General features: G+C 40.0%; 1 long non-coding RNA gene across 1 annotated transcript; it reads left to right on the top strand.

The window, feature by feature from the left end:
- The first annotated feature begins 308 nt into the window (after positions 1-308).
- Positions 309-4,354, top strand: LOC117808816. Its single transcript, XR_004630398.1, has 4 exons — positions 309-392; positions 710-820; positions 1,138-1,261; positions 4,128-4,354. It is a non-coding gene; the product is annotated as an uncharacterized LOC117808816 (long non-coding RNA).
- The last annotated feature ends 11,094 nt before the right edge of the window (positions 4,355-15,448 follow it).

Genomic DNA, 15,448 nt, shown 5'->3' with positions numbered 1-15,448 from the left:
AGTTCTTATTGCACTCCCTTAATTAGTTGCAAATAAAACTATGGCTCCAATTTAATAATTTAAATTCCAATTTAAATTCAATTTGGCTCCCTGACTGAAATTCTGTAATATAATATTAGATATATTTTTCGAAAATTATTTGGCGACCCCCAGAAATCATCTCGCGACCCCCATTGGGGTCGGGACCCCAGGGTTGAGAATGGCTGCCATAGACTATCAAATATGGACGTAGTATCCGTGACGTCACCCATCGTCTATACACTGTACACCTGAGCCTGCACCTACACGAGCACATCAAAGGAGGAGGCGGCGAGGTTTCCCGGGCAGAGCTGTCACTTCGAGCTCGCGCTGGGGGAGAAACGTCGAAAGGAGGATTTGTCGTCTGTATTTCGGTGAGTAAATTAAGTCCTTATTCATATTATTACATTAAATAAACGGTTTAAATGTTTTTTGTACGAAATATAACATAATTTACTCGCTTTAAAACAAATGTATTCAACTTTCCTCTTATTATATATATGAAAAAGTTGTATTATTATGGTAAAATCATGGACGCGACGTCATTGTGCTAGTTTTTTACTTCAGTTATCCTCTCAATGTTGCTAAAATACCAAATATTTATGAAAATAATTGAAAACTGTATAAATAAACTTATATTCGAGGAACAAGCTAACATATTCTGGTGTTCTCCCTTTAACACGGTGTTTAGGTGGAAAGGGAGACCGTGTTAATGAGCGACGAGGTTTCCCGGGCAAAGCTTTCACTTCGAGCTCGCGCTGGGGCAGAAACGTCGAAAGGAGGATTCGTCGTCTGTATTTCGGTGAGTAAATTAAGTCCTTATTCATATTATTACATTAAATAAACGGTTTAAATGTTTTTTGCATGAAATATAACATAATTTATTCGCTTTAAAACAAATGTATTCAACTTTCCTCTTATTATATATATGAAAAAGTTGTATTATTATGGTAAAATCATGAACGTGACGTCGTTATGCTAGTTTTTTACTTCAGTTATCCTCTCAATGTTGCTAAAATACCAAATATTTATGAAAATAATTACAGTCTTTATAAATAAACTTATATTCGAGGAACAAGCTAACATATTCTGGTCTTCTCCCTTTAACACAGTGTTTAGGTGGAAAGGGAGACCATGTTAACGAGCGACTTTCAGCCAAATACACCTGTGGCAGCAGGAGGCAGCGCACGCTTCCCAGGCACTGATTTCACATCGAGCACCGATGGAGGTTAAAGGTCGTAAGGTAAGTCAACGCCTTCATTTCGGTGAGTAAATGAAGTCCTTACACATATTATTACATTAAATAAACGGTTTAAATGTTTTTGTATAAAATATCACATCACATTATTCTGCTTTGTGATAACTTATTATGCCTTATTGTGCCTTATAATACCTTATCTTGACTTATGGTGCCTTATAATACCTTATCTTGACTTATTGTGCCTTATTGTGCCTTATAATACCTTATCTGGACTTATTGTGCCTTATAATACCTTATCTTGACTTATGGTGCCTTATAATACCTTATCATGACTTATTGTGCCTTATAACACCTAATCTTGTCTAATTGTGCCTTATAATACCTTATCTTGACTTATTGTGTCTTATAATACCTTATCTTGTCTTATTGTGTCTTATAATACCTTATCTTGTCTTATTGTGCCTTATAATGTCTTATCTTGTCTTATTGTGCCTTATTGTGCCTTATAATACCTTATCTTATCTTATTGTGCCTTATTGTGCCTTATTGTGCCTTATAACACCTAATCTTGTCTAATTGTGCCTTATAATACCTTATCTTGACTTATGGTGCCTTATTGTGCCTTATAATGCCTTATCTTGACTTATTGTGCCTTATAATACCTTATCTTGTCTTATTGTGTCTTATAATACCTTATCTTGTCTTATTGTGCCTTATTGTGCCTTATAATGCCTTATTGTGCCTTATTTTGCCTTATAGTGCCTTATGATGCCTCACTGCCGCAACCCGGATCAACCATCTGGAACACTTGTTGGACCTAGAGACAGAGTCAACTCCTCTCCCCCCTCTGCCGCATCAGGGATTGACAGGGACGAGGAAGTGACATCCTTCGGGGAGACCTGCTCTGCGTCGGAATCTGAAGAGGAGCCAGGTACAGACTTCTCAGAGGAGTTTTTGCCCTCCTCCCACCTCTGCTTGTTGGACTTTGGGACGTTGAGAGCCGTCCCTTGAGGGGGGGGAGGGGGGGTTTCTGTCCCAGTATCACATGCCCCAGTACATTTCCACTCCCCTTCAGTTTCCCTTCGTTTACCTGAACCACACTCTCCTCATTAAGCCAACACTAATCACCTGTTTCTCATCACCTGCTGCCAGTATTTAAGTCCTGGTTTCAGCTCACTCAGTGCCAGATTGTTCTCTGCAATGCAAGACTCTCCAGCACTTCTCCTCAGACTGATCTCCCGGTTTCCACCCTGCCTGTCCCCGACCTTCCTTCCTGGTTTCTGCCCTGGTTACAACCTCAGCCTTCTGTCCCTGACCAACAGATTTGCCTGCTCCTTGTCTGTTTCCAGCATGATCCTCCACACAGCGACTCGGCGTGCCTTCGCCGCCTCGCCGCCTGAGAAGCTGAACAGCATTCCTGCTGAGGAGATCCAGCATCTCAACAGACACTGTGTGACCTGGTTAGTAAAGACTGTTACCTGCTGTTTCCTCAGGGCTCCAGTGTGCTGGGTTCACCCTTACACCCGTTACAAGGCATTATAAGGCACGATAAGGCATTATAAGGCATTATAAGGCACGATAAGGCACGATTGTAACGGGTGTAAGGTCAAACCCAAAAGAAGCACACTGGAGCCTGGAGGAAGCAGCAGGTAACAGTCTTTTCTTACCAGGTCACACAATGTCTGTTGAGATGCTGGATCTCCTCAGCAGGAATGCTGTTCAGCTTCTCAGGCGGCGAGGCGGCGAAGGCGCGCCAAGTTGCTGTGTGGAGGATCATGCTGGAAACAGATGAGGAGCAGGCAAATCTCTTGGTCAGGGACAGAAGGCTGAGGTTGTAACCAGGGCAGAAACTAGGAAGGAAGGTCAGGGACAGGCAAGGTGGAAACCGGGAGATCAGTCCGAGGAGAAGTGCTGGAGAGTCTTGCATTGCAGAGAACAATCTGGCACTGACTGAGTTGAAACCGGGACTTTGATACTGGCAGCAGGTGATGAGAAACAGGTGATTTGTGTTGGCTTATTGAGGAGAGTGTGGTTCAGGTAAACGAAGGGAAACTGAAGGGGAGTGGAAATGTAGTGGGCTGAGAGGCTGAGCAGGTGTGGTGTGTGATGACTGTGGCAGAACCCCCCCCTCAACGGACGGCTCTCGATGTCCCAAAGTCCAACAAGCAGAGGCGGGAGGAGAGCTAAAACTCCTCTAAGAAGTCTGTACCTGGCTCCTCTTCAGATTCCTACACAGAGCAGGTCTCCCCGAAGGATGTCACTTCCTCGTCCCTGTCAATCCCTGATGCGACAGAGGAGGAAGAGGAGTTTACTCTGTCTCTAGGTCCAACAAGTGTTCCAGATGGTTGATCCGGGTTGCGACGGTGAGGCATTATAAGGCATTATAGTGCCTTATAATGCCTTATAGTGCCTTATTGTGCCTTATAAAACCTTATCTTATCTTATTGTGCCTTACTGGCCTTATAATACCTTATCGTGCCTTATAATACCTTATAGTGCCTTATTGTGCCTTATAAAACCTTATCTTATCTTATTGTGCCTTACTGGCCTTATAATACCTTATCGTGCCTTATAATACCTTATTGTGCCTTATTGTGCCTTATAATACCTTATCTTATCTTATTGTGCCTTACTGGCCTTATAATGCCTTATTCTGCATTACAATACCTTATCTTGTCTTATCGTGCCTTATTGTGCCTTATCGTGACTTATTGTGCCTTATAATACCTTATCTTGTCTTATTGTGCTTTATAATAACTTATCTTGTCTTATTGTGCCTTATAATACCTTATCTTTACTTATTGTGCCTTTATAATAACTTATCTTTACTTATTGTGCCTTATAATAACTTATCTTGTCTTATTGTGCCTTATAATACCTTATCTTGTCTTATTAACCCTAACCCCAGAACCCTAACCCTACACAGAGCAGGTCTCCCCAAAGGATGTCACTTCCTCGTCTCTGTCAATCCCTGATGCGACAGAGGGGGAAGAGGAGTTTACTCTGTCTCTAGGTCCAACAAGTGTTCCAGATGGTTGATCCAGGTTACGACGGTGAGGAATCATAATGCCTTATAATGCCTTATAAAGCCATTAGCAGTGCCTAAATATGCCTTATAATGCCTTATCGTGCCTTATTGTGCCTTATAATGCCTTATTGTGCCTTATTGTGCATTATAATGCCTTATTGTGCCTTATAATGCCTTATTGTGCATTATAATGCCTTATTGTGCCTTATAATGCCTTATTGTGCCATATTGTGCCTTATAATGCCTTATTGTGCCTTATCGTGCCTTATTGTGCCTTATAATGCCTTATTGTGCCTTATAATGCCTTATTGTGCCTTATAATGCCTTATTGTGCATTATAATGCCTTATTGTGCCTTATCGTGCCTTATTGTGCCTTATTGTGCCTTAAAATGCCTTATTGTGCATTATAATGCCTTATTGTGCCTTATAATGCCTTATTGTGCCTTATAATGCCTTATTGTGCATTATAATGCCTTATTGTGCCTTATCGTGCCTTATCGTGCCTTATTGTGCCTTATAATGCCTTATTGTGCATTATAATGCCTTGTTGTGCCTTATAATGCCTTATTGTGCCTTATAATGCCTTATTGTGCATTATAATGCCTTATTGTGCATTATAATGCCTTATAATGCCTTATTGTGCCTTAAAATGCCTTATTGTGCATTATAATGCCTTATTGTGCCTTATAATGCCTTATTGTGCCTTATAATGCCTTATTGTGCATTATAATGCCTTATTGTGCCTTATCGTGCCTTATCGTGCCTTATTGTGCCTTATAATGCCTTATTGTGCATTATAATGCCTTATTGTGCCTTATAATGCCTTATTGTGCCTTATAATGCCTTATTGTGCCTTATAATGCCTTATTGTGCATTATAATGCCTTATTGTGCATTATAATGCCTTATTGTGCCTTATCGTGCCTTATCGTGCCTTATTGTGCCTTATAATGCCTTATTGTGCCTTATAATGCCTTATTGTGCCTTATAATACCTTATTGTGCCTTATAATGCCTTATTGTGCCTTATAATGCCTTATTGTGCATTATAATGCCTTATTGTGCCTTATAATGCCTTATTGTGCATTATAATGCCTTATTGTGCCTTATAATGCCTTATCCTGCATTATAATGCCTTATTGTGCATTATAATGCCTTATAATGCCTGATTGTGCCTTATCGTGCCTTATAATGCCTTATTGTGCATTATAATGCCTTATTGTGCCTTATTGTGCATTATAATGCCTTATTGTGCCTTATAATGCCTTATTGTGCCTTATCGTGCCTTATAATGCCTTATTGTGCCTTATTGTGCATTATAATGCCTTATTGTGCCTTATTGTGCATTATAATGCCTTATTGTGCATTATAATGCCTTATTGTGCCTTATCGTGCCTTATTGTGCATTATAATGCCTTATTGTGCATTATAATGCCTTATCGTGCCTTATCGTGCCTTATAATGCCTTATTGTGCCTTATTGTGCATTATAATGCCTTATTGTGCATTATAATGCCTTATTGTGCCTTATCGTGCCTTATAATGCCATATTGTGCCTTATTGTGCATTATAATGCCTTATTGTGCATTATAATGCCTTATAATGCCTTATTGTGCCTTATAATGCCTTATAATGCCTTATTGTGCATTATAATGCCTTATAATGCCTTATTGTGCCTTATAATGCCTTATTGTGAATTATAATGCCTTATTGTGCCTTATTGTGCCTTATTGTGAATTATAATGCCTTATTGTGCCTTATCGTGCCTTATAATGCCTTATTGTGCATTATAATGCCTTATTGTGCCTTATTGTGCATTATAATGCCTTATTGTGCCTTATTGTGCATTATAATGCCTTATCGTGCCTTATAATGCCTTATCGTGCATTATAATGCCTTATCGTGCCTTATAATGCCTTATTGTGCCTTATAATGCCTTATTGTGCCTTATAATGCCTTATTGTGCATTATAATGCCTTATTGTGCCTTATTGTGCATTATAATGCCTTATCGTGCCTTATAATGCCTTATCGTGCATTATAATGCCTTATCGTGCCTTATAATGCCTTATTGTGCCTTATAATGCCTTATTGTGCCTTATAATGCCTTATTGTGCCTTATAATGCCTTATCGTGCATTATAATGCCTTATTGTGCCTTATAATGCCTTATCGTGCATTATAATGCCTTATTGTGCATTATAATGCCTTATTGTGCCTTATAATGCCTTATTGTGCCTTATAATGCCTTATCGTGCATTATAATGCCTTATTGTGCATTATAATGCCTTATCGTGCCTTATTGTGCATTATAATGCCTTATTGTGCCTTATAATGCCTTATTGTGCATTATAATGCCTTATTGTGCCTTATTGTGCATTATAATGCCTTATTGTGCCTTATCGTGCCTTATCGTGCCTTATTGTGCCTTATCGTGCCTTATAGTGCCTTATTGTGCCTTATAATGCCTTATTGTGCCTTATAATGCCTTATCGTGCCTTATCGTGCCTTATTGTGCATTATTGTGCCTTATCGTGCCTTATTGTGCCTTATCGTGCCTTATAATGCCTTATTGTGCCTTATAATGCCTTATTGTGCATTATAATGCCTTATCGTGCCTTATTGTGCATTATAATGCCTTATTGTGCCTTATAATGCCTTATTGTGCATTATAATGCCTTATTGTGCCTTATTGTGCATTATAATGCCTTATTGTGCCTTATCGTGCCTTATAGTGCCTTATTGTGCCTTATAATGCCTTATTGTGCCTTATAATGCCTTATTGTGCATTATAATGCCTTATCGTGCCTTATCGTGCCTTATTGTGCATTATTGTGCCTTATAATGCCTTATTGTGCCTTATAATGCCTTATCGTGCCTTATAATGCCTTATTGTGCCTTATAATGCCTTATTGTGCCTTATAATGCCTTATTGTGCCTTATAATGCCTTATAATGCCTTATCGTGCCTTATTGTGCCTTATTGTGCCTTATAATGCCTTATTGTGCCTTATAATGCCTTATCGTGCCTTATTGTGCCTTATAATGCCTTATTGTGCCTTATAATGCCTTATCGTGCCTTATTGTGCCTTATTGTGCCTTATTGTGCCTTATAATGCCTTATTGTGCCTTATAATGCCTTATCGTGCCTTATAATGCCTTATTGTGCATTATAATGCCTTATTGTGCATTATAATGCCTTATTGTGCATTATAATGCCTAATTTTGCATTATAATGCCTTATTGTGCCTTATTGTGCATTATAATGCCTTATTGTGCCTTATTGTGCATTATAATGCCTTATTGTGCCTTATTGTGCATTATAATGCCTTATTGTGCCTTATTGTGCCTTATTGTGCCTTATTGTGCATTATAATGCCTTATTGTGCATTATAATGCCTAATTTTGCATTATAATGCCTTATTGTGCCTTATTGTGCATTATAATGCCTTATTGTGCCTTATTGTGCATTATAATGCCTTATTGTGCCTTATAGTGCATTATAATGCCTTATCGTGCCTTATAATGCCTTATCGTGCCTTATCGTGCCTTATCGTGCCTTATAATGCCTTATCGTGCCTTATCGTGCCTTATAATGCCTTATCGTGCCTTATAATGCCTTATAATGCCTTATCGTGCCTTATAATGCCTTATCGTGCCTTATCGTGCCTTATCGTGCCTTATAATGCCTTATAATGCCTTATAATGCCTTATAATGCCTTATTGTGCCTTATCGTGCCTTATAATGCCTTATCGTGCCTTATAATGCCTTATCGTGCCTTATCGTGCCTTATCGTGCCTTATAATGCCTTATTGTGCCTTATCGTGCCTTATACTGCCTTATCGTGCCTTATCGTGCCTTATAATGCCTTATTGTGCCTTATTGTGCCTTATACTGCCTTATCGTGCCTTATCGTGCCTTATCGTGCCTTATAATGCCTTATTGTGCCTTATCGTGCCTTATCGTGCATTATAATGCCTTATTGTGCCGTATAATGCCTTATCGTGCCTTATAATGCCTTATCGTGCCTTATAATGCCTTATCGTGCCTTATCGTGCCTTATAATGCCTTATTGTGCCTTATCGTGCCTTATCGTGCCTTATAATGCCTTATTGATCCTTATCGTGCCTTATCGTGCCTTATCGTGCCTTATAATGCCTTATTGTGCCTTATTGTGCCTTATACTGCCTTATCGTGCCTTATCGTGCCTTATAATGCCTTATTGTGCCTTATCGTGCCTTATCGTGCCTTATCGTGCCTTATCGTGCCTTATAATGCCTTATTGTACCTTATTGTGCATTATAATGCCTTATTGTGCCTTATTGTGCATTATAATGCCTTATTGTGCATTATAATGCCTTATTGTGCCTTATCGTGCCTTATAATGCCTTATTGTGCCTTATAATGCCTTATCGTGCCTTATAATGCCTTATCGTGCCTTATCGTGCCTTATCGTGCCTTATAATGCCTTATAATGCCTTATAATGCCTTATAATGCCTTATCGTGCCTTATAATGCCTTATCGTGCCTTATAATGCCTTATCGTGCCTTATCGTGCCTTATAATGCCTTATTGTGCCTTATCGTGCCTTATAATGCCTTATTGTGCCTTATCGTGCCTTATAATGCCTTATCGTGCCTTATAATGCCTTATCGTGCCTTATCGTGCCTTATAATGCCTTATTGTGCCTTATCGTGCCTTATTGTGCCTTATCGTGCCTTATAATGCCTTATCGTGCCTTATCGTGCCTTATTGTGCCTTATCGTGCCTTATAATGCCTTATTGTGCCTTATAATGCCTTATTGTGCCTTATCGTGCCTTATAATGCCTTATTGTGCCTTATAATGCCTTATAATGCCTTATCGTGCCTTATAATGCCTTATCGTGCCTTATCGTGCCTTATCGTGCCTTATCGTGCCTTATAATGCCTTATCGTGCCTTATTGTGCCTTATCGTGCCTTATCGTGCCTTATAATGCCTTATCGTGCCTTATAATGCCTTATCGTGCCTTATCGTGCCTTATCGTGCCTTATTGTGCCTTATAATGCCTTATTGTGCCTTATTGTGCCTTATCGTGCCTTATTGTGCCTTATAATGCCTTATTGATCCTTATCGTGCCTTATCGTGCCTTATCGTGCCTTTTAATGCCTTATTGTGCCTTATTGTGCCTTATTGTGCCTTATAATGCCTTATTGTGCCTTATTGTGCCTTATCGTGCCTTATTGTGCCTTATCGTGCCTTATCGTGCCTTTTAATGCCTTATTGTGCCTTATTGTGCCTTATTGTGCCTTATCGTGCCTTATTGTGCCTTATCGTGCCTTATCGTGCCTTATCGTGCCTTATTGTGCCTTATTGTGCCTTATAATGCCTTATTGTGCCTTATTGTGCCTTATCGTGCCTTATTGTGCCTTATTGTGCCTTATCGTGCCTTATCGTGCCTTATTGTGCCTTATTGTGCCTTATCGTGCCTTATTGTGCCTTATCGTGCCTTATTGTGCCTTATAATGCCTTATTGTGCCTTATCGTGCCTTATTGTGCCTTATCGTGCCTTATCGTGCCTTATAATGCCTTATTGTGCCTTATCGTGCCTTATCGTGCCTTATAATGCCTTATTGTGCCTTATCGTGCCTTATCGTGCCTTATTGTGCCTTATTGTGCCTTATAGTGCCTTATTGTGCCTTATTGTGCCTTATCGTGCCTTATCGTGCCTTATAATGCCTTATTGTGCCTTATCGTGCCTTATTGTGCCTTATTGTGCCTTATAATGCCTTATTGTGCCTTATAATGCCTTATTGTGCCTTATTGTGCCTTATCGTGCCTTATCGTGCCTTATCGTGCCTTATCGTGCCTTATCGTGCCTTATCGTGCCTTATCGTGCCTTATCGTGCCTTATCGTGCCTTATTGTGCCTTATTGTGCCTTATAGTGCCTTATTGTGCCTTATTGTGCCTTATCGTGCCTTATCGTGCCTTATAATGCCTTATTGTGCCTTATTGTGCCTTATAATGCCTTATTGTGCCTTATAATGCCTTATCGTGCCTTATAATGCCTTATTGTGCCTTATTGTGCCTTATCGTGCCTTATCGTGCCTTATAGTGCCTTATTGTGCCTTATCGTGCCTTATCGTGCCTTATTGTGCCTTATTGTGCCTTATAGTGCCTTATTGTGCCTTATTGTGCCTTATCGTGCCTTATCGTGCCTTATAATGCCTTATTGTGCCTTATCGTGCCTTATCGTGCCTTATAATGCCTTATTGTGCCTTATCGTGCCTTATCGTGCCTTATTGTGCCTTATTGTGCCTTATAGTGCCTTATTGTGCCTTATTGTGCCTTATCGTGCCTTATCGTGCCTTATAATGCCTTATTGTGCCTTATCGTGCCTTATCGTGCCTTATTGTGCCTTATTGTGCCTTATTGTGCCTTATAATGCCTTATCGTGCCTTATCGTGCCTTATCGTGCCTTATCGTGCCTTATAATGCCTTATTGTGCCTTATTGTGCCTTATTGTGCCTTATTGTGCCTTATCGTGCCTTATTGTGCCTTATCGTGCCTTATCGTGCCTTATCGTGCCTTATTGTGCCTTATTGTGCCTTATAATGCCTTATCGTGCCTTATCGTGCCTTATTGTGCCTTATTGTGCCTTATTGTGCCTTATTGTGCCTTATCGTGCCTTATCGTGCCTTATTGTGCCTTATTGTGCCTTATTGTGCCTTATCGTGCCTTATCGTGCCTTATTGTGCCTTATTGTGCCTTATCGTGCCTTATTGTGCCTTATTGTGCCTTATTGTGCCTTATCGTGCCTTATTGTGCCTTATCGTGCCTTATCGTGCCTTATCGTGCCTTATCGTGCCTTGTTGTGCCGTTTAATGCCTTATTGTGCCTTATCGTGCCTTGTTGTGCCGTTTAATGCCTTATTGTGCCTTATCGTGCCTTATAATGCCTTATCGTGCCTTATAATGCCTTATTGTGCCTTATCGTGCCTTATAATGCCTTATTGTGCCTTATCGTGCCTTATCGTGCCTTGTTGTGCCGTTTAATGCCTTATCGTGCCTTATCGTGCCTTATAATGCCTTATTGTGCCTTATCGTGCCTTATCGTGCCTTATTGTGCCTTATTGTGCCTTATTGTGCCTTATTGTGCCTTATCGTGCCTTATTGTGCCTTATAATGCCTTATAATGCCTTATTGTGCCTTATTGTGCCTTATAATGCCTTATAATGCCTTATAATGCCTTATTGTGCCTTATTGTGCCTTATCGTGCCTTATTGTGCCTTATAATGCCTTATAATGCCTTATTGTGCCTTATCGTGCCTTATTGATCCTTATCGTGCCTTATTGTGCCTTATAATGCCTGATTGATCCTTATCGTGCCTTATTGTGCCTTATAATGCCTTATTGATCCTTATCGTGCCTTATTGTGCCTTATCGTGCCTTATAATGCCTTATCGTGCCTTATCGTGCCTTATTGTGCATTATAATGCCTTATCGTGCCTTATAATGCCTTATTGTGCATTATAATGCCTTATTGTGCCTTATAATGCCTTATTGTGCCTTATAATGCCTTATCGTGCCTTATAATGCCTTATTGTGCCTTATAATGCCTTATTGTGCCTTATCGTGCCTTATAATGCCTTATCGTGCCTTATCGTGCCTTATTGTGCATTATAATGCCTTATCGTGCCTTATAATGCCTTATTGTGCATTATAATGCCTTATCGTGCCTTATAATGCCTTATAATGCCTTATAATGCCTTATAATGCCTTATTGTGCCTTATCGTGCCTTATAATGCCTTATCGTGCCTTATCGTGCCTTATAATGCCTTATTGTGCCTTATAATGCCTTATCGTGCCTTATCGTGCCTTATAATGCCTTATTGTGCCTTATAATGCCTTATTGTGCCTTATAATGCCTTATTGTGCATTATAATGCCTTATTGTGCATTATAATGCCTTATTGTGCATTATAATGCCTTATCGTGCCTTATAATGCCTTATCGTGCCTTATCGTGCCTTGTTGTGCCGTATAATGCCTTATTGTGCCTTATAATGCCTTATTGTGCCTTATTGTGCCTTATCGTGCCTTATTGTGCCTTATAATGCCTTATTGTGCCTTATCGTGCCTTATTGTGCCTTATCGTGCCTTATCGTGCCTTATAATGCCTTATTGTGCCTTATCGTGCCTTATAATGCCTTATTGTGCCTTATCGTGCCTTATAATGCCTTATCGTGCCTTATCGTGCCTTATCGTGCCTTATCGTGCCTTATAATGCCTTATCGTGCCTTATTGTGCCTTATCGTGCCTTATTGTGCCTTATCGTGCCTTATCGTGCCTTATAATGCCTTATTGTGCCTTATCGTGCCTTATAATGCCTTATTGTGCCTTATCGTGCCTTATAATGCCTTATTGTGCCTTATCGTGCCTTATAATGCCTTATCGTGCCTTATCGTGCCTTATCGTGCCTTATCGTGCCTTATTGTGCCTTATTGTGCCTTATTGTGCCTTATTGTGCCTTATCGTGCCTTATCGTGCCTTATTGTGCCTTATTGTGCCTTATTGTGCCTTATCGTGCCTTATCGTGCCTTATTGTGCCTTATTGTGCCTTATCGTGCCTTATTGTGCCTTATTGTGCCTTATTGTGCCTTATTGTGCCTTATCGTGCCTTATTGTGCCTTATCGTGCCTTATCGTGCCTTATCGTGCCTTATCGTGCCTTGTTGTGCCGTTTAATGCCTTATTGTGCCTTATCGTGCCTTGTTGTGCCGTTTAATGCCTTATTGTGCCTTATCGTGCCTTATAATGCCTTATCGTGCCTTATAATGCCTTATTGTGCCTTATCGTGCCTTATAATGCCTTATTGTGCCTTATCGTGCCTTATCGTGCCTTGTTGTGCCGTTTAATGCCTTATCGTGCCTTATCGTGCCTTATAATGCCTTATTGTGCCTTATCGTGCCTTATCGTGCCTTATTGTGCCTTATTGTGCCTTATTGTGCCTTATTGTGCCTTATCGTGCCTTATTGTGCCTTATAATGCCTTATAATGCCTTATTGTGCCTTATTGTGCCTTATAATGCCTTATAATGCCTTATAATGCCTTATTGTGCCTTATTGTGCCTTATCGTGCCTTATTGTGCCTTATAATGCCTTATAATGCCTTATTGTGCCTTATCGTGCCTTATTGATCCTTATCGTGCCTTATTGTGCCTTATAATGCCTGATTGATCCTTATCGTGCCTTATTGTGCCTTATAATGCCTTATTGATCCTTATCGTGCCTTATTGTGCCTTATCGTGCCTTATAATGCCTTATCGTGCCTTATCGTGCCTTATTGTGCATTATAATGCCTTATCGTGCCTTATAATGCCTTATTGTGCATTATAATGCCTTATTGTGCATTATAATGCCTTATCGTGCCTTATAATGCCTTATCGTGCCTTATAATGCCTTATAATGCCTTATAATGCCTTATAATGCCTTATTGTGCCTTATCGTGCCTTATAATGCCTTATCGTGCCTTATCGTGCCTTATAATGCCTTATTGTGCCTTATAATGCCTTATCGTGCCTTATCGTGCCTTATAATGCCTTATTGTGCCTTATAATGCCTTATTGTGCCTTATAATGCCTTATTGTGCATTATAATGCCTTATTGTGCATTATAATGCCTTATTGTGCATTATAATGCCTTATCGTGCCTTATAATGCCTTATCGTGCCTTATCGTGCCTTGTTGTGCCGTATAATGCCTTATTGTGCCTTATAATGCCTTATTGTGCCTTATTGTGCCTTATCGTGCCTTATTGTGCCTTATAATGCCTTATTGTGCCTTATCGTGCCTTATTGTGCCTTATCGTGCCTTATCGTGCCTTATAATGCCTTATTGTGCCTTATCGTGCCTTATAATGCCTTATTGTGCCTTATCGTGCCTTATAATGCCTTATCGTGCCTTATCGTGCCTTATCGTGCCTTATCGTGCCTTATAATGCCTTATTGTGCCTTATCGTGCCTTATAATGCCTTATTGTGCCTTATTGTGCCTTATTGTGCCTTATCGTGCCTTATCGTGCCTTGTTGTGCCGTATAATGCCTTATTGTGCCTTATAATGCCTTATTGTGCCTTATCGTGCCTTATCGTGCCTTATAGTGCCTTATAATGCCTTATTGTGCCTTATCGTGCCTTATCGTGCCTTGTTGTGCCGTATAATGCCTTATTGTGCCTTATAATGCCTTATAATGCCTTATCGTGCCTTATCGTGCCTTGTTGTGCCGTATAATGCCTTATTGTGCCTTATAATGCCTTATTGTGCCTTATTGTGCCTTATCGTGCCTTATTGTGCCTTATAATGCCTTATTGTGCCTTATAATGCCTTATTGTGCCTTATAATGCCTTATTGTGCCTTATAATGCCTTATCGTGCCTTATCGTGCCTTGTTGTGCCGTATAATGCCTTATTGTGCCTTATAATGCCTTATTGTGCCTTATTGTGCCTTATCGTGCCTTATTGTGCCTTATAATGCCTTATTGTGCCTTATAATGCCTTATTGTGCCTTATAATGCCTTATTGTGCCTTATCGTGCCTTATCGTGCCTTATAATGCCTTATTGTGCCTTATTGTGCCTTATAATGCCTTATAATGCCTTATTGTGCCTTATCGTGCCTTATAATGCCTTATTGTGCCTTATAATGCCTTATTGTGCCTTATAATGCCTTATTGTGCATTATAATGCCTTATTGTGCATTATAATGCCTTATTGTGCATTATAATGCCTTATCGTGCCTTATAATGCCTTATCGTGCCTTATCGTGCCTTGTTGTGCCGTATAATGCCTTATTGTGCCTTATAATGCCTTATTGTGCCTTATTGTGCCTTATCGTGCCTTATTGTGCCTTATAATGCCTTATTGTGCCTTATCGTGCCTTATTGTGCCTTATCGTGCCTTATCGTGCCTTATAATGCCTTATTGTGCCTTATCGTGCCTTATAATGCCTTATTGTGCCTTATCGTGCCTTATAATGCCTTATCGTGCCTTATCGTGCCTTATCGTGCCTTATCGTGCCTTATAATGCCTTATTGTGCCTTATCGTGCCTTATAATGCCTTATTGTGCCTTATTGTGCCTTATTGTGCCTTATCGTGCCTTATCGTGCCTTGTTGTGCCGTATAATGCCTTATTGTGCCTTATAATGCCTTATTGTGCCTTATCGTGCCTTATCG

This window comes from Notolabrus celidotus, unplaced genomic scaffold (genome assembly GCF_009762535.1).
Source record: "Notolabrus celidotus isolate fNotCel1 unplaced genomic scaffold, fNotCel1.pri scaffold_157_arrow_ctg1, whole genome shotgun sequence".
Lineage (NCBI taxonomy): Eukaryota > Metazoa > Chordata > Actinopteri > Labriformes > Labridae > Notolabrus > Notolabrus celidotus.
The sequence above is the reverse complement of the archived record's forward strand: the minus strand, read 5'-3'. Positions and strand labels throughout refer to the sequence as shown.